This window comes from Marmota marmota, unplaced genomic scaffold, assembly GCF_001458135.2.
Source record: "Marmota marmota marmota unplaced genomic scaffold, marMar, whole genome shotgun sequence".
NCBI classification, from domain to species: domain Eukaryota; kingdom Metazoa; phylum Chordata; class Mammalia; order Rodentia; family Sciuridae; genus Marmota; species Marmota marmota.
The window spans coordinates 41,154,254-41,172,676 of NW_026000229.1; the positions used below are offsets into that span (position 1 = coordinate 41,154,254).

Sequence of the window (18,423 nt, forward strand, 5' to 3'; positions counted from 1 at the left end):
TTCTTTTTTTTTTTTTTTTTTTTTTTGTTTTGTTTTGTTTTGCCCCTCTTATACCAATGGTTCCCAAAACATCAAAGGAGAATGGCAGGTAGTGGTAGATGAACTGGCTGGGAAGCTGGATAAAATGCCTATTCCTAGGTCTCAGAGACACAATCTGCTTTAGAGTTTCTAAAGGAGCTTAAGGGATCTATGCTTTAAACCACTTCCTCCATTACTTCTTATGTGCAGTTAGTTTGAGAACCAGTTAGCTCTCCTTTGGTTTGTAGTCTCAGGGAAAGACACATGGTGGGATGTGAGATTTGAATGCTGAAGGAAAAACTGGACTTAGGGAGAGGCTAGGTTGTGAAATGGTCTTTGATGCAGGGAACTGGCAGGTTTGTGAGACAGTATGACAGCTGTTCCATATCGAATAGAGAGTCAGTGAAGGAGGAATAAGGCTGGAGATGCATCTAAATTTCAGATATCAAATAGGTGCATTGCTTGGGGGAAAACTAATCATCTGGTAGTGGTTTCCTTGAAGTTCTGTGTTGAGAAGGATTCTGATGTAGTGAGTGGTAGCATATACCCAAATATAAATACTTTATTTCAAAGTGATGAAGTGATTAAAAATTTTTATTTTAAAATGATGAAAAATAAAAAATAGAAAGGGCTGGGGATGTGGCTCATTGGTTAAGCATCCCCAGGTTCAAACCCTGGTACCCAAAACAAACAAACCAACCTTTATTTTGTAGTCCACCAACACTGACTTTGTATAAGTGAATATAAGATAAAAGCAAAACAAATAGTAAAGTCTAATTATCTGCCCCTCCCCAATTTTACCTGGCTCCCATAATTCTGTTTTTAATTATAGCTTCATGACTTTTACCTGGATTCCTCAAGTGCAAATACTTTCTTTTAAAATTTATTTTCATCATCTCTTTAGTGCAATGCAGAAAAGGAATCTTAAATATTTATTTCAGCATTTTATATTTTTATTGGTTTTGTAAACCATTGAAATTGTAGGGTGTACTTACAGTGAGTTGATTCCATATGCAGTAAATCAACTGGAGAACAGACTGTAGTGTATACCGTTCATAAAGTGAATCACTAGAGCTAAAAATACAACTTCCTCCCCTCCCATTCCTAAAAACCTGCCAACAACGAAACAACTACAAAATTGCATGCTAGAGAGACGTGTACTATATTCCAAGATAAATACATACAAATTAAACTGGAAAAGCTCAAGGTGTTATTGATTAATTCTAAGAAACACTTTGTAATCAAGTCACATAGTACTGTTTCTCTGGGATAAGCACAAGGAGTAGGAAAAAAAATTTGGGAAATATGAATGGGGAAGGGGCTGTATATAAATACTTTAAAAGGCAAAACAGAAGGAAAGTTGGTAGCAGAGGGTAAAAAGATAAGCAATCACAAAAAGGTGTTTTAGCCTCATGAAATATCATCAAAAATTGAACCTCTATTCCTCTCCTCTTATTTGAGCTACCTCCCAGGAAGAGGTCAGGTCTTGCTATTCCTTTCCCAATGTTCTGGGGTCCCCTATCTAGGACATCTCTGGAGATCCATCTGTTTAGAACTTTGTAAGAACAGTGATGAGAGGCTGTGGAAAGCTGATTGTGATGAAGCCAGCGACTCTGAAAAGTCCAAGCCACTCCTGTGGTAACTGGTAGTTAGGACTGTGTTCCCGACTGTGTGGAACACTGCTTTCTCTCCAAAAGGGGCTGAAACATTGTAAAATCAAGCAAGTTAAGAGAGAAGAGATCATCCAAGCAATTCTAACAATTCTATATTACCACCCCTAATACAATTAACAGGATCCATTAGCCATATCTTCCAAACTCCTTAAAAAACCTTTGGATGGATTCTCCTCGCTAGAGCAGAGCCTAGTACAGTAGTTGTTCATTAAATGTTTTCTTAATGTTGCTTTGCTGTCTGAATGGTTGACTCTGAACATCCAGAAAGCTGGTAACTTTTCATTGTAAAAGGTTTTGGAAAAATAGGGGAAGGAAGGAATGGGAATGGGTCATTGCTTTTAGATCTCAAAATCAACAAAGCATGATCTGTCCAACATCATGTGTCTGAAGTAAGGAAGTGGAAAAGTTTGGTAGATTGTGAAGGTGCAGGGATTTACTTAGAAACTGAAGAAATCATAAAGATAATAAACATATATATTTCATTTTTCACTGTCACTAATCTTGGACATAATTAGAAAAAAATGTTTTTATTTTACTCACACTTAGGGCTCAACAAATGTTACTGACCTAATGAAATACATAATCAGTAAGTTAAATACCATAAAATGCCTTATCAACTATCAAGATAATGATGATCTCTGCTGATAAGTATTTTTTCCTGGTAATATCAAATTCAGAATGACTTTTAAAATAATATGACCTCAAGATGAAAAGTGTGTTATCAAAAATACTGAGACAAAAAGATAAAAATATCACTTTTTGCAGCAGTTTTTTGAAATTCAAGGTTTATGAGTGTTTTTGAGGAAATTTAAAAATTACTTCCAAATGAAAGTGCATTGGCAAAGCAACCTCGCTCATAGTTTGGAAAGGTTTTAAAATGGCTCTAAGATTTAATTTCATCTAAACAAGGAGAAAAAGAGATCACGATTTTGGGGTGATTGGCAACCACTTTTCGTACAATTAAAATGAGCTCATTTTATCTTTCTTTTATTCAGGGAAAGAATAATTTCTCCTGAAGGCACTTTGCTGCCTTTCCCCCCTTGGAACCTGCCTTTGGGGCCAGGATTCTATAAATGTCACACGAAATGAGTTTACTTAACTGAACAAGCACACTGCAGAAACAATGTAATGACAGAAAAAGCAATCCTTTTAACATGAAGAATACTTTTATCTTGAAGGCTACAGCCAGTAAGTGATTAAAAAGAAAAATATTTTTTAGTTATATATGACCTTGTACTGGATGAGACAAGGACTCTGATGAAGAATTTAAAAAGCAGAAATTTACAAAGTAGAAACTTAGTTCCAAGAGGGCAGGAGCTTCTCTCTGCCCCCAAGATGGACATTATGAGAAGAACTAGAAAATAAATTAAAGAACAAGGAGGTTTATATCTCTTCCCGTGGATTCAGATTGATCTCCATAGCTTGGTCCCATCACCAACACTGCTGCCTGGAGAGTCTATCCCACACATATCCAGAGGACATGGATGTCCCCAGCTGATCTTAATGTGTGAGGTAAGATTGTTCTCATTCCAAAGCTGTATCAGCCTCCTCAAGAGAATGTGAAACAACCAAAAACATTCAAACATTATATTATTCAGCTGGGCATGGTGGTGACTCAGAAGGCTGAGGCAGGAGGATCACAAGTTTGAGGTCAGGCTCAGCAACTCCGTGAGGCCCTAAGTAACTTACCAAGACTGCCTCAAAATAAAAAAGGGCTTGGGATGCAGTTCAGAGGGAACTCTGTGTTTTATTTCTAGTACCCTACCCTCAAATATAAATTATATCATTCACACACACACACACACACATATATATAATTCAACCTGTTTTGTTATACACTTACTGGTCACTTCCTGGGGAATTAAACAGTGCATTTTATTTTATTTTTTTTCCTTATGAAATAAATTTATTTTAAGAAATATTCTAGGATAAAAATAGAACAAGAAAATGTATCTCTGTTTCACAAGTATACACAGTGGTCTTTTATTATGTTCAAATTGCTGTACTATTGTTGCTTCATCTGATTTTGGGGGGAGGTTACATTTTGGGATCTTGAATATAAAAAGTAGGATAAAAATACAAAATAAATTATGAATAATTCAGTATGCTTCCTTTCATCTTTGCTTTGTAATTTCAAATATGTATATGCACATGCATACATGCAAACATAGATACACACAGATTTGAGTCTAATACTGACAGGGAGCTAAGTTAGTTGTTATATGTCTTATCATAAGTATTTCGTATATAATTAATTTCCTTGGAAGGTATTATTACTACCATTCTCTTGAGCCATTATAAGCTTGTCCTGTAAATTGTAATTTAATTCTAATTATATACATTATTTTACACCTACTGCTTTTCAACTCTTGTTTTTTATTTTTTATTTTTATGTGGACACAATATCTTCATTTTATTTTTATGTGGTACTAAGGATTGAACCCAGTGCCTCATTCATGCTAGGTGAGCACTCTTCCCACTGATCCACAACCTCAGCCCTCAACTCATTTTTTTTTTAATCAAGAAAATATTTAAGTTTTTAATTAAATTTTAAAAATATTAAAAATTGAGGGAAATAAAAATTAACTTAGCGAATCAGTGTGTTGGGAAACCCAGAGCATCATACAAGTATCTGAACAGTGCATTTTAAAGAACTAAAAAAAATATTCCAGAGTACTATTTAAGTCAAATACTTGGAGGAATAAAGAGAAATCAAATTTCTTTTTTTTTTAAATGTATTTTTTAGTTGTAATTGGATACAATATCTTTATTTGTTTTTATTCAGTGCTGAGGATTGAACCGAGGGCCTCACATGTGTTAGAGGAGCACTCTACGGCTAAGGCACAAACCCAGCCTGATTTTGTATTTTTTATTTAGAGACAGGGTCTCACAGAGTTGCATAGTACCTGCTGTTGCTGAGGCTGGCTTTGAACTCCTGATCCTCCTGTCTCAGCCTCCCGAGCCACTGGGATTACAGGCATGTGCCACCATGCCCAGTGAGCAAACAAATTTCTAAAAGCAGTTTATTATTCCTTCTATATATGGATTTCCACAATATAGATATATTAATCAATTGATAGAATAGTCCTAATCTACTAAATGTAAATGAATGAATCCATAAAATAAATAAACCAGTCTAGGTGGAGACTAAAGGAAATATTAAACTCCTACATAAAAATGAATATGATGTAAAATTACAAAAGTCATTTCCTATAACTGTCAATAAATTCTATTTATAAATTTGGAAAACAGATAAAATGCTTCTCAGGCTAGATCTTGCATATTGTCCCTATATAAACCTGGATATAGATGAAATCAGAAAAACCTGCTTGTTATACTCCATTACTATTGGAGCAAGACTTTGGCTGAATAACATTCACCTTTTTGTTTTAAAGATACATCAAAACTCTTGAGTTGAAAGGTTAAGTGTACTCTCTGTGTAGTTGATAAATGCAGGCCTAATCTAATCAGGGCCTGTCATAGGCACTGCTGCCCTGACCCAGGCTTCTGGTTTCTACAAGGGTAAGATCTAACCAAGATGTAGGCTCTAGGCCTTTGACCTTCAGGAGACCTTGTCCATGCCAGCCGAGAGTTCTGGTTAACAGCCAGGGAACTCGTAGTTCAAATCAGGAACATGTGCACTTTGCTAATACAACACATGGCTTTGAAATTAAAATGCAACATGATCGACTGCTTCGGGATATTTTAACAACTAGGAGAGAGATTATAGTTAGATAAAACTGGGCTTTCAGGTCACTTTTGCTCATTCATGTTTCTTCCCATTCCTTTGGACTAGACAAATTTAATTTTATTGTATTTCTTGAGAATTTGCTAGAAAAACAAAAGTTTGGTAAGTTATTTCATGGTTGATTGATCTTAGGGAAATGGGGATGTTGTAAGGTTTCTCTGCGACATGTGTCACCTATTAGATAGTTAGCTTTTTCTATTTCCAACTGAGCCAAACCAAATTAATTAGAAAGCGGTTTGAATTACAAGCTAAATACAATGAAAAGTAATAAAAACAGAAAATGACATTTAGGTCATCAATAATATTCCTGAGGTAATTTGGCATTGATTTTTTTGCTTTCTATGATAAAGAGCTTTACAAGTTGTCAAACTGACAGTTTAACCCCCAGTTGTTACAGTAGTACCAAATGCAGGAGTCAAGAGCACAAATTAAATAATGAGAAAGATTTATTTTCTTTTTGGATCTCACTTTGCTTCTCCTAGAAATCAGCACTAGGAGTTTAAGAAGGCCTGAGTTACCTCACACCTGAGGAAGTCTACAAATCACACAGTTCTTGTATAAGTCAAACTTATGTCCACCTTAACATCAAAAACTCAAAGCAGAACATTAGATGAAACCAAGGAAACTCCCAACACCATACACTAGTACCTTCTTTTTTAATAAGGAAAAAACACAAAATATGACAAACCTTTGTGAAATCTTGTATTTGCCAAAAAAGAAACATTTTTCTTTATTAAATGAAAATCTAAATTCTTTTTTTTTGTGTGTTTGTGGTGCTGGAGATTGAACCCAGGGCTTTGTGCATTCGAGGCAAGCGCTCTACCAACTGAGCTATATCCCCAGCCCAAAAGTTAAATTCTTGATTCGTTTATTATATAATGTCTGACATCCATAAAAATCAGTGTTTTGAATTAAAAATTTTAGTAAGGAAAAATTCATGTAAAGTGTAAAACTTCCCCTCCAAATATATTAACCTATTTAGTTGGAAGCAAAAATCCCAACAAAGGCAGAGAAGGTATAGCTTTTATTTTATTTAGATGTATTTCCAGTTTGTCAACTGTTGGAAAGAACTGGAAGACTGGTGACCCTTCACCTAAATTTAAATCCTATTTCTCCAATTACTTTAGGGACTTTAATAGTGATTCCCTTGACCCTAACACATTCACCTGTCAATTAACCACAAGCAGGTGCCTGGTAGGATGGGAAGGTCCCCTATCCCAGTTCCTCCAAAGACTCTTCCTTGACCCACTAATGCACAGCAGCCATCTGCAGAAACCACAGTAATTCTTTTCCCAGTTTGACTTCAGGAGGATATTCCATGCCAAACTGCTTTTGGTATGTGGAAAGCATTGGAGACAGCAGCAGATGGCACAGATAACCACTTGTCAGAGTTCTCAAACAACCTTAGAACAGCAACGGGTTACAAGAGCATCTTAAACACCTACCCTGAAGTCACAGACTGAAAGTTTTAACTGCTGAGTGGATTTTGATATCAGGCCATTAATCGTACCCCAAGACATACACATCTGTAGAGGCTGAAGTCCAAACTTCATGTCAGAGCTTACAAGAATCTTAGGATTTTGCTTCTCAGAAAATTCAGTCTCCCCACTTTTCTACCACCTTCCATTCCACCAAACACTAATCTCCTGCCATACCAAATCATACACAGTTCTCTGAATGTGCCAGTTTCTTTAACACCTTCATGTTCTCATTTTTATTTTGCTTCACTTGGTCTGCATCTGTATGGAATTACTTCATCCCCTAATTTAAAGTTGAGTTTAGTGATCCTCTCGGGGTGGACTCAGAATGCCCTAGCCATTTCTATCAGAAGGAGATGAGCCTGTACCCCAGATCTAGGGCAGTGCTGACCAATATGGAAGCCACTAGTCATAAGCACTATTAAAATCAAAATATTATTACTATTGTGTTAATATCATTAATTTCTTGAAATTGCATCCTATTTTGTGTTATACAGATTTTTCTTTCCTATGGTAGGAATCAAGCCATGTCTTCAAATATCTGATTTCTTCTTGTAACATAATTCTTTTGGAATTTGGAGATGTAGTTAAACAGATGTCATAGGAACATGGTTCTCCCAAGATTTAAGGAGAAGACTGGAAAAAGACCACCCTCTGAGAGTAAAACTAGAGGAATCTACACACAATTAATTCCTGTATTTCTTTCTTTACATTTTTTTTTTAGTTATACATGGACACAATATCTTTTTTGTTTATTTATTTTTATGTGGTGCTGAGGATTGAACCCAGTGCTTCATATGTGAGGCAAGTGCTCTGCCACTGAGCCATAACCCCAGGCCCCATTCCTGTATTTCTTAACACATATTTACCTGAGCCTCACTGTGCCAGGCTTGGTGCCAGGCACAGCAATGAAATAGCAGGTAAAATTGAGTTGGTTCCTGCTGAAACAAATGTCATCACCTGTCAGCACAATTCAAACTACCAGATGGCTTGAAAACGGATTACTTATGGGGTGAGGCTATTGCCCTAGATCAGGTTGGGTCCCCAGGGAATTTAATAATATAATGATATGATAGGCCACAGTCTTCTACCTGAAAACCACGGGCCAGATGGCTTTGAGAATTAAACTGATCAGATTCAGAAATTTATAAATATTGAATATTATGTTATAGTGGGGAGCAGAGCAAACATATTCATATTTCGGAAGCAAAACACAGGACTATTCACACAAAGTGAAATAAGTCTCTAAATGGTGTCACTTGATTTCTGGTCAGGTTTTATGGCCAAATATGTTTCAGTGCTCCCTAGCCAAAAGAAGTTACAGTTTGTGGAGTTTGGGGGGCTTTCAGAATCGCAGATTAGGTACTATACGCTCTATTTGAAAATACATATTAGCAACTTTAGAGTATCTTTTAATGTGGAATCTAGGGAAAGAAAAGCCAAAAGGGGATCTCCAATTCTCTTCCTGAAACAGTGCTTCAAGTGTGTTGAGATTCCTTTTAAAAATGTCAATGCATAGGACTACTGAATTTGGTCAGCTGCTGTGAGTTTGATTTGTGTGAGAACGTCTCCTTTAACGGGACCAACTCTTGTGAGTGGATAAATGGGGAAGGTTGAGGCTGAATGCTGGACCATGAAAGACTTGTCAAGGCCCTGCTAGCCTGAAGCTCTTTCTAGAGCTGTGAGTCCTGGCCCTGATTGTGCACTGGAACCAACTGGGAAGCTTTACAAATTAAATCTCGGAGGGTGGGACCAGATATTACTGTGCCTTGTTTGTACGTATGTAAGTATTAATATTTTACCTTTTCAACTGGGATATAATTTATATACAGTAAGGAATATTAAAATTCCATTGCCATCATCATCACCCAGAATGAGATACAGAATGCCCTGGGTTTCAAGCCCCTTCCCAGTCCTTATTCACTCCTCCACCTTCCCTGGGGAAGCTACCACTGGGAGTTCTCGTCACTACCCATGGGTCTCAGGCATTGGTACTTTGAGATACTGGTTCTCAAACAGGTCTCCTCACTGGCATCACCTGGAGACTTTTAACCAGTTCTAGGTCTGGGCTTACCCGGGTCAGGGACCCAGAGGGGCAGCAGCAGCTTTTTTTAAAATAGCTACTAGATAGTTCTAATGTACAGCAGTCCAAGAACCACTGCTCTAGTGACTGCAACATTCTTAACAAACAGATAGAGCTCCTTCTAGATCAAATGCTCAGATACAAAATCACCAAAAATAATCAGAAGAGACTGCTTTTTGTAGGAAATGAAGGCTGAATTCTCTCTCTCCCCCTTTCCTTCTTTTACCACCCTTTCCTCCATTTTGCTCTCCTCCCTCCCTTCCTTTTTTTCCTGATCTAAGCACAACTGCTGTGCAGGCATCAGAACAGCTCAAGTTCCTTCTATGAAGTTCCCCTATTTCTCTCCTTTCCATTCTCATTTCAGCAAGAAATAATGCTTTATACTGAGCAAAAAATGAGAAGGAGAGAAACAGAAAAGAAAAATAAACCAAATCCAGTGGGAAAGAAATAGGACTGAAGTGGTGGTGGGGGGGAGGGAGGAAAAGAAATGAGGGAAAAAAAGAAATAATTCTTTTCTGAAATAGTTTGGCCCTGTAATCTCACTTTATAAGGACCCAATGGGGCAAAAAGAGCAGCCTGGTGTAATGGCTGGCTTTAACTTCAGTGATTCCATAGCTTCTTAGATGGCATAGTGCATACCTCCCCCAGGGCTCTTGTGTTCTTGGCAGGCAGCTCAGCATTCTGGGCCGGACCTAGGTTCCTGAGTTAGTCAACCTGGTGCCTCTGTGCAATAACAATGTCACTCTGAGTAAGGTACTTAATTGTTTTTAGCCTCATGGTTCATCATCAGCAAAACAGACATTAACAACACCTACCCATGATTGTTAAGTTTTATGCATCAACTTGGCCTAGACCAGGGTGCCCAGTTATTAAATCAATTGCTAATCCACGTGTTGCTGTGAAGGTATTTTGGAGATGTGATTAACATCCACAAACAGGGACTTCAAATAAAACAGATTACTCTCTAATAATGTGGGTGGGATTAATCTAATCACCTGAAGGTTTTAAGAGCAAAAAGAATTTTGCAGGCAGAATTCTGTCTCAGGACTGTAACACAGAAACCCTGCTTCGGTTTCCAGGTCAGCCTTAAAGATTTTGGATTCAAGTGCAATATCAATTCTTGCTTGGAGTTTCCAGCCTACAGGCCTATCCTGTGAGTCTCAGGTGCCAACCCTCATATCTGCAGGAGTCAGTTTCTTCAAATAAATCTCTTAATTTAAGTACACATGTATCCTGTTGGTTGTTTCTTTGGAGAACCCTGATACATTACCCCACATGGTAATAAATGCAGTGTGCTAAATAAATGCACACTTGATGTTAGCTAAGACTTTGGGGGATTGTGTGGGGCTCATTATAGCTTATCTCTTCTGCCATCACTGGAAGGCTGAGGGACAATCTTTAACTATGCACATGAATATAATCTCTTATTTCTCCATTCTGTAAGCTTTTTGTCATAACATGTCTCAGGTCAGCTTCCTGTAATTCACTTTGCAGAAAGATCCAGAACATAATTAGGGCAAAAGTGACAACCTGGGCAGCTAGTGGTGCACAGTTAAATTTAAAGGTTTTCCTAGGAAACTCCTTTGTTCCAGACTCTCTCAGACATCTTCATTCTTTTTCCTCCTTTTTGCTTTTTCCAGCCTCTCCGATCCCACAACTTAAGCCTGGGTTTCCCCAGGACTCAGCTGTCTCTCCTCCATGGAGGTCAGTAAGACAGCAGCTGCTGTTCACCTGTTACTCTCTACCATTAGCTGAAGGCACTAACAAATATTCCTGTGGAAATTCAGAACAAAACAATTTACCATAGGAGTACAGGGAATGGGGGTGAGGAGAGGGAGCTCCTCAGATTTGGCCCAAATGAAATTTTTACTTTGTTAGTCTTTGGAGAGGAAGGTCAGTGGGAAGAGGTTGGAGTTGGACAGCTACATTAGGGGATGGAAGAAACATTTAACATTTAGCAGCTAGAGTTTGGCTCAAATTCTTCCCTATATAGTTTGGAAAGTAGGCCTGCTGGGTGGAAGGATCTGTGTACCAAGTAGTAACCTTGGTATTTTTCAGTTCAATTTGACTATTCAGCAAATTAAGACAATGGGCCCAGAGAAGTCTGGTTAAAAGTAGCAGCTACACTACTGCTAAGACTAGGGCCAAAGGCCAGATCTCTCAGTGCAGAGTACAGTGTTTTCTCCCCCCAGACCACATGGCCTTTAACAGCTCAGGAGGAACAACAGGATTTAAAAATTATGTCTCCTCATGAAACTAACCATGATCATGCATGCCAACACTCTCTAGCTTCCTCTGGCTGCCCATGAAATCCAGAAGCCCCTGGATGTGGGGCTCAGGGAGTAGGAGGTAGCAAGGACTGGCAACAGGAACTAGGCCACAGAAAGACACTTGCGGCGAGCACAAGATAGATGTAAGGGATTACAAATGGCCCTTTCTTCCTTAGGTGGTTTCCTATGAAGAAACTTTATCAATGATTCCAATTTCTCAGGCCTTCTTGAAATCCTAATGATGTCCATTTAAAGTGAAAAAGTTGTTCCTTGGTACAGGGCAAATCCCGACTTGCTCAGCCTCCTCTTACAAGTCACTCCACAGTGCTTTTGATTCTGTTTATCATCCTGCAGCAGTGCATGGGAATGGCAGGTTCACTGCGCACAACTCACACAAGGCCAATTCCTGACAGCAAAAGGCACCTGGAGAAGATATTTCAGGAGACATCAAAGTTCCCGTTGTTGAATTTAAGGAAAGTGAAGTTCTGAAGGGTAAGAGTCCAATTACTTGTGTGAAACTTTCCAGGTGGCTTTGCTTCAGCAACATGAACAGGTGGGAATATCAAGCCCACCTGCCTCTCTGTTTGCACAGTGACTAATGCGTTTATAAACACTTAATAAACATTTAACTGTGTCAACTCTCTCAAAATAGTTCTTTCACAACCAGAATTCAGCAGATTTCAAGTTAACTGGGTGATTTTGTAAAGCTACTTCCATAAAAGGGGATGGGGTTGCAAATTCCGTGATGCTAGAATCCAATCCTCACCAATGGGCCATAATAGCTGGTCCTCTGTATGCTCAGGTATGACTCACAAAGCCCAATACTACACCCACGTTACACAAGGAACATGGAACAGATGGTGGTGATTTTATTCCAAATAAATTGCTGAACTGAAGGGCACTCATTCCAACATTTGGAGTGACCTCTGAGTATTATAATTACAGACTCATTTTCTGGTTCTGAGAAAAATGGACATCCACAAGCCAAAGAATAAAATTGGACCTTTACCTTATCTCCACTTCCCAAAATATCAACTCCTAAAGCCTTAAACAATAAGACCAGAAAATATAAAACTCCCAGAAGAAAGCATAGGGAAAAAGCTTTTTCACTTTGGTCTTGACAATTATTTCTTGGATATGTCACCAAAGCACAGGCAACAAAAGCTAAAATACACAAGAGGGACTGCATCAAACTAAAAGCTTCTGTACAACAAAAGAAATAAACAGCAGAATAAAAAGTCAACCTTGGAATGGGAGAAAATACTTGCAAACCATATATATCTAATGCTGTGGTTTGGATAAGTATCCCATAAATGCCCATGTGTTAAAGATTTGGTTGTCAGTTTGTGGAGCTACTGGAAGATAGTTGAAACTTGAAGAGGTGGTACCCAATAGGAGTAAGCTAAGTCACTGGAGGCATGCTCTGGAAGGGGATATTGGGACCCAAGCCCTTCTTCTCTTTCCTTGTTTCCCAGAGGCAGCCATAAAGCGAACACAACTCCTCTGACACAGATGTACTGTGCTACTAGGGGCTCAAAGTAACAGGGCCAAGTGGCCAAGGGCTGAAACTTCTGAAACTGAGAGACAAAATAAACTGTTTCCCTTAGTAGGTTGATTATCTCAGGTATTTTGTTACAGTAGCGCAAAGCTAATATCCAAAATATATAAGGAACTCCTAAAACTTAACAAAAAAACCCAAATAGCCCAATTAAAAAATGGGAAAAGGAATCGACATTCCTTCAAAAAAGATATACCAAAGGCCATTTAGTATGTTCAAAGGTGCTCAGCAACACTTATCAGGAAAATGCAAATCCAAATTAAGAAATACCAACGCATACCTGTTAAAATGGTTATTAACACACACACACACACACACACACAAAACCAAAAAAGAAGACAATGAATGCTAGTGAGGATGTAGATAAAATGGAGTTCTTATACACAGCTGGGGGAATGGTGCAGCCTATATGGAAACCAGTATGGAAATTCCTCAAAAGATTAAAAATAGAACTACAGTATGTTCAGTATTCCAACTTTTGGGTATTTTCCCAAAATAACTGAAGCCAGGATCTCAGAGAGACACCTGTACTTTCAAGTTCTTTGCAGTATCATTTACAATAGCCAAGATATGGAAACAACCTAAATGTCCACTGATAGATAATGGATAAAGAAAAATGTGGTACATGTGTACAGCAGAATATCATTCCATCTTGAAAAACATGAAGATCCTGCCATATGCAATAACAAGGATGAAAGTGGAGGACATTATGCTAAATTATAAGCCAGTTACAGAAGGACAAACATGGCATTATTCCACTTCTATGAGGTATCTAAAATAGACAAACCCATAAAAGCAGAGAGTGGAACGACAGCAGCAGAGGCTCAGAGGAGGGAAACAGGGAGAGCTTGTTGTTTAGGGAACATAAAGTCCCAGTTATACAAGACAAATGAATACTATACCTCTGCTGTTACAAAAGAGTGCCTATACTGAACTTCTAATTTGTCAAGCAGGTAAATCTTAGGTTAATTGTTCCTACCAAAGAACAAAAACAAAAACCCCCATGTCCAAGGAGCACAAGGAGACTCTTGGAGACAATGGATGAGTCTATTACTGAATTGTGAGGTGCTTTCACAGGTGTGTGCTCATGTTCAAACTCCTCAGATTGCACGCATTCAATATGTGCATTTTTTTTGGTTATACCTCAGCAAAGCTGTTAAATAATGGGAATCCATTTTCAAACCCCACCCTTTAGAAAAAGGAAAGCTAATAAAGAATCTTAACAAAATAAAAACACAGTAAGAGGAATTAAATCTTAATTATACTAAATTTCCAATGACTTCTGGTGACATGAAAAAACACTGGTAGCATGGTCAGAAGTCATGTTACCAGTGTTATAAGTATGAGCTTTGATCTTGGTACTACTTTTTGAAATGGATACTTTTAGTTTAGATCAAATTCCTTGTTCCCCCACCTGCCACCTAAACTACTCTATTAATTACAATTGAGTGCTGCTGCAATTGAAATAAAATCACAATAGCATTAGCTTAAATAATCAATCTATATCTTTTTTGGGGGGCTACTGGGGTTTAAACTCAGGGGCACTCAACCACTGAGCCACATACCCACCCTGATTTTGTATTTTTTATTTAGAGACAGGGTCTCACTGAGTTGCTTTGTGTCTCATCATTGCTGAGTCTGGCTTTTAACTTGAGATCCTCCTGCCTCAGCCTCCTGAGCCGCTGGGATTACAGGTGTACACCACCACACAGCTCAATCTATATGTTATGTAAATTAAGCTCAAAGGGCAGCAGTCCTAGGTTATCTTGGTGGCTTCACAGTCAACAGGGACTCATATTCCTAGTACTTTACTGCTTTGCCATCTTCAGAATATAGTTTTCTCTCACAGTGAAAGATGGCTGCCAAGGAACCAACCATCAGGCCTATATTCCTGTCAGCAGGAAGTGGCAAAGAAAAACACAACTCTCTTCTTCAAGAGCATTTCTCAAAAGATGCATTGGAAACTTCTGCTCATGTATGTTCCACTGGCCAGGAATTTGCCACATGGATACATCTTACTTAAGGAAGAATTAGTGTTTTTATTTTAGGTGATCAAAAACCAAGGACTGATTTATTAAAGAAAGAAGGAGAGAACAGGTTTCAGAATCAGCTAGCAGTTTCTCTTATAGATACGAAGGCGTTGGCCTAGACTTAATGAAGACAAACACTTCATAGAAGGAAAAGCTTGCTTTGGCTGGTCGTGGAAGCTTTACGTGGGCATGGAGGTAAGAAATGAATAACACAAAGATTCTATGTTGAAGATCAATGTGTACTTTTAAAGTGTGACCTATTACTTTTTCTTGCCTATCCTTGAAGAATGCAATCAAGATCTCTGAGGATTAAACGGTAGAAAACAAATGCATATGTACAAGTTACCTTTGTTTTTGTCTGTTTATATGTTACTAGACAACTGGATAAATGAGTCTTGGCAGCATGAAAACAGCTCCTTTAAACAAATATTAAAAGGAAAAACAGAATTATTACTAAAAGTCACATCATGGTGCAAACAGTGCAGGTGCTACAGCTTTATCCATTTATAACAGAGCAGGTTTCACAATGAAAAAAAATCAGAGAAAGAAATTAAGTGGTGTTTGGGGCTTAGTCCACAGTGGACTTCTGGATGGGCTTGTTGGCTCTGGTAACACCAGGTAAACCAACTTGCAGAGTAGACATTTGACTGAGTGTTCAGGAAAACTGCTTTCCTATGTCACCCACAACCTTTTCTTGTTGGAAGTCTAGGTAGATGGGTTGGTTCAGCAGAATGAGTTCTTTGCACAAACGGTGAATGGGTATTGAAAGTCACCAGACTGATATGGGTTGTCCCTGAAGGAACACAATCCATACGCATACACTGCTTTTATTGTCAATCTTTATTCAGTTTGCTACATGGGAAACTATAATGATGTAAGGAATATCTACATACTCCTTATCAAGAGTAAGCTGACTTGGGGCAGAGCCAGAAGTTTATTCTTGGCCCGAAGTTCAGTGGAAATTTACAGAGATCAGATTTGCACTGTAGGAGGGCACTCCAGTCTGATGTCACCTCCCAAGCCCTCTAAACTCAATATGGTTAGAAGGGGAGGTCCCTTGGCCAAAAGAGATGCTATGGGTGTGGTTTCTCACTACATGGAGGGTACAGAATGAGATGTTTTGACATTCTGAAGGTCCCTAGAGAAACTAGATGGCTATGGTATCCAGCCAAGGGAGGACTGGAATCTCTACAGGTGCGAGAAGATAGCACTGCTGTCCTAGGGAGCCCAAGTTTTTGATGAATCTCCCTGGTATAATCTGGACTCATTGAGTATGGCCAGCAATTATGGGGCAGGCCTGAATAAGAATCATACAAATCACTTAAGCAAAAAGTACTGGATTAAATCAAGACATAATAAATGTCTTTATAAATGAATCTTAAAAGCCTTAACTATTTTAGGGACACTCTGGTGACCCCCAAAAGTTCACTGCCTCAGGAAGAAGCTTCTCTGGGATCCCTTACTAAGAAAACACCTGCTTGTAAACAACAACAAAGTTATGAGTTTAAAGAATAAGAGTTTGGAAATGGAGGGGAAAAAAGGAGAAAAGGCATTTACAGTTTAGGGGTGCTCACCACAAGGGCAGTCTTCCTGCTGGGCACAGCTTGTCCAGTGGATCCTAAACTTTTAAATCCTTTTATTTAAAGAGTCTGAACATTTTATGTTTACTCTATAGACACAAGGTAGGAAACTCAGGTGGGGGTTACTGGTATTCTAGAACTGCCACATTCTGGCTGCAACAGGCCGCTGGGGCCAGCATCTCAGTGTACAAGGAACTCCACATTCATGAATGCTATTGGATGCATCAGATTTATTAGGGCCACTCATTTGCAATTGGTGGCAATCACTATTTTTCAAATGAAAATAATAGACCCTTTCAAGAAACTATAACCAAATCTTACCTATTAGTATATAACAGTAACAGTTAATGTCATATAAAATTGCTCAAACTTTTTCCCAGAGAAAGATGTAAACAGAAAAGGCAACTGGCTGCAGAAGATTCCTAGCTTGCTGCATGAAAGCAGGACCAGCAAGAAAGATGATGAAGTGCATTCGTTCCAGGTGTCACTGAGGGATGGGCCTGCCCATGAGAGCATCTTCCAGTGTCAGTGCCGTGCAACTTCAGGAAACTTCCCTCCCTGACTCCACGACAGGGTCTCCTTGAAGTGCAGTAATGAAAGCATTTCTCCCGATTCCCCCCTTTTTGGCTTGTGGCAGCAAAGAAGAAAGACCCTATCATCTGCTGGCTGATGAAAACTTGAATCACTGTACTGTCACCAGATCATTTGGAGGAAAAATTATAAATGCCCTAAAGAAAGCCCTGGGATGGTGTATGTGAGTCTGAGGTACGACTGTGACAGCATTAAGCTAGTTACTAGCAATGAAGCAATTATGTGTGCGACTGCAACAATCTACAATGACAGCCATAACAAAGGCACAGGGAAGAGGGCAGAGACCACTCAGAATAATCTGAAATATCTAGTGTCCTGAGAAGAGACAAGCATGACTTACTCCAGAGCTCAAGGGTCAGAAAGACATGGAATTATAAATGGAGATTAAAGGTACTATATCATACCGTTCTAATTACAAGTTTCTTCGTCCTTAGATATGCCTGGTAAAGCCGTACCTGGTAAAATGCATGATGGCAAGGATCACAAGGTAGAATGCAAGCATACTGACTAGAAACAAGGGGGAGGAAAGCTATGAAAAATGGGCACATAGTAACTGTCTATAAAGTGAGGATACTGAACTTGGGCCATGGTGCCAAGAAATAGGCAAACTTGTACTCTGCCTAGAAGTAACTACTACAACCTTCCCATGAGAGACAAGTCAGTAATATGTATCAAAGGCCCCAAAACTCTATGTTCCTTTTGATTTAGGAAGTCTATTTTTTATATTATCCTAAAAAAATTTGTGGATACGAAAGGTAATTTAATGAAGTGTCAGTAATAACAATAACAACAGCAACTAACATTCATTGGGTGTTCATATTTCCTTCACAGAAAAAAAAAAAAAAAAAAACTTGTTCTGGATGTTGACAGAGGCTCTAGGTGAGCAGAAAGGTGGGAAATAAATAAACACTAAACAATTCTTTGTAATAGATAAGTGCATCATTCTATAGTGCAATGCATTACCTTTCTTTGCCTGTAAAACAGCTTCAGAGATGAATCAAAAGTTCTGAAGACTAGCTGGTAGAAAACAAATGTATAGGTATAAGCTACCTTTGTTTACATTCGTTTATATGTTCCCAGACAACTGGATAAATGAGTTTCTGGTGGCACAAAAAAACAAGTCTTTTAATTGCATATCGTAAGGAAAAAATGAGTTATCATTAAGTCACAGATAATACAAGTGCCACAGCTTATTCATTTATAATAGCAGATTTCACAAGACAGAAAAACAAACAAACAGACAAACAAAAAAAAAATCCTGTTGATTGAGGGGTTGGGATGCAGCTCAGTGGAAGGGCCCTTGCCAGCATGCATGAAGGCCTAAGTTTGGTCTCTAGTCTGTGTGTCTGTGTCTGTCTTTCTGTCTATCACCCCCCCCTCTCTCCTACACACAC

At 38.6% G+C, this 18,423-nt stretch overlaps 1 protein-coding gene across 7 annotated transcripts in view; it reads right to left on the bottom strand.

Annotated features, from left to right (window-relative positions):
• The window catches only part of Cdin1 (CDAN1 interacting nuclease 1), a 222,771-nt gene that overhangs the window by 26,709 nt on the left and 177,639 nt on the right, over positions 1–18,423 (bottom strand). The window lies entirely within an intron of this gene.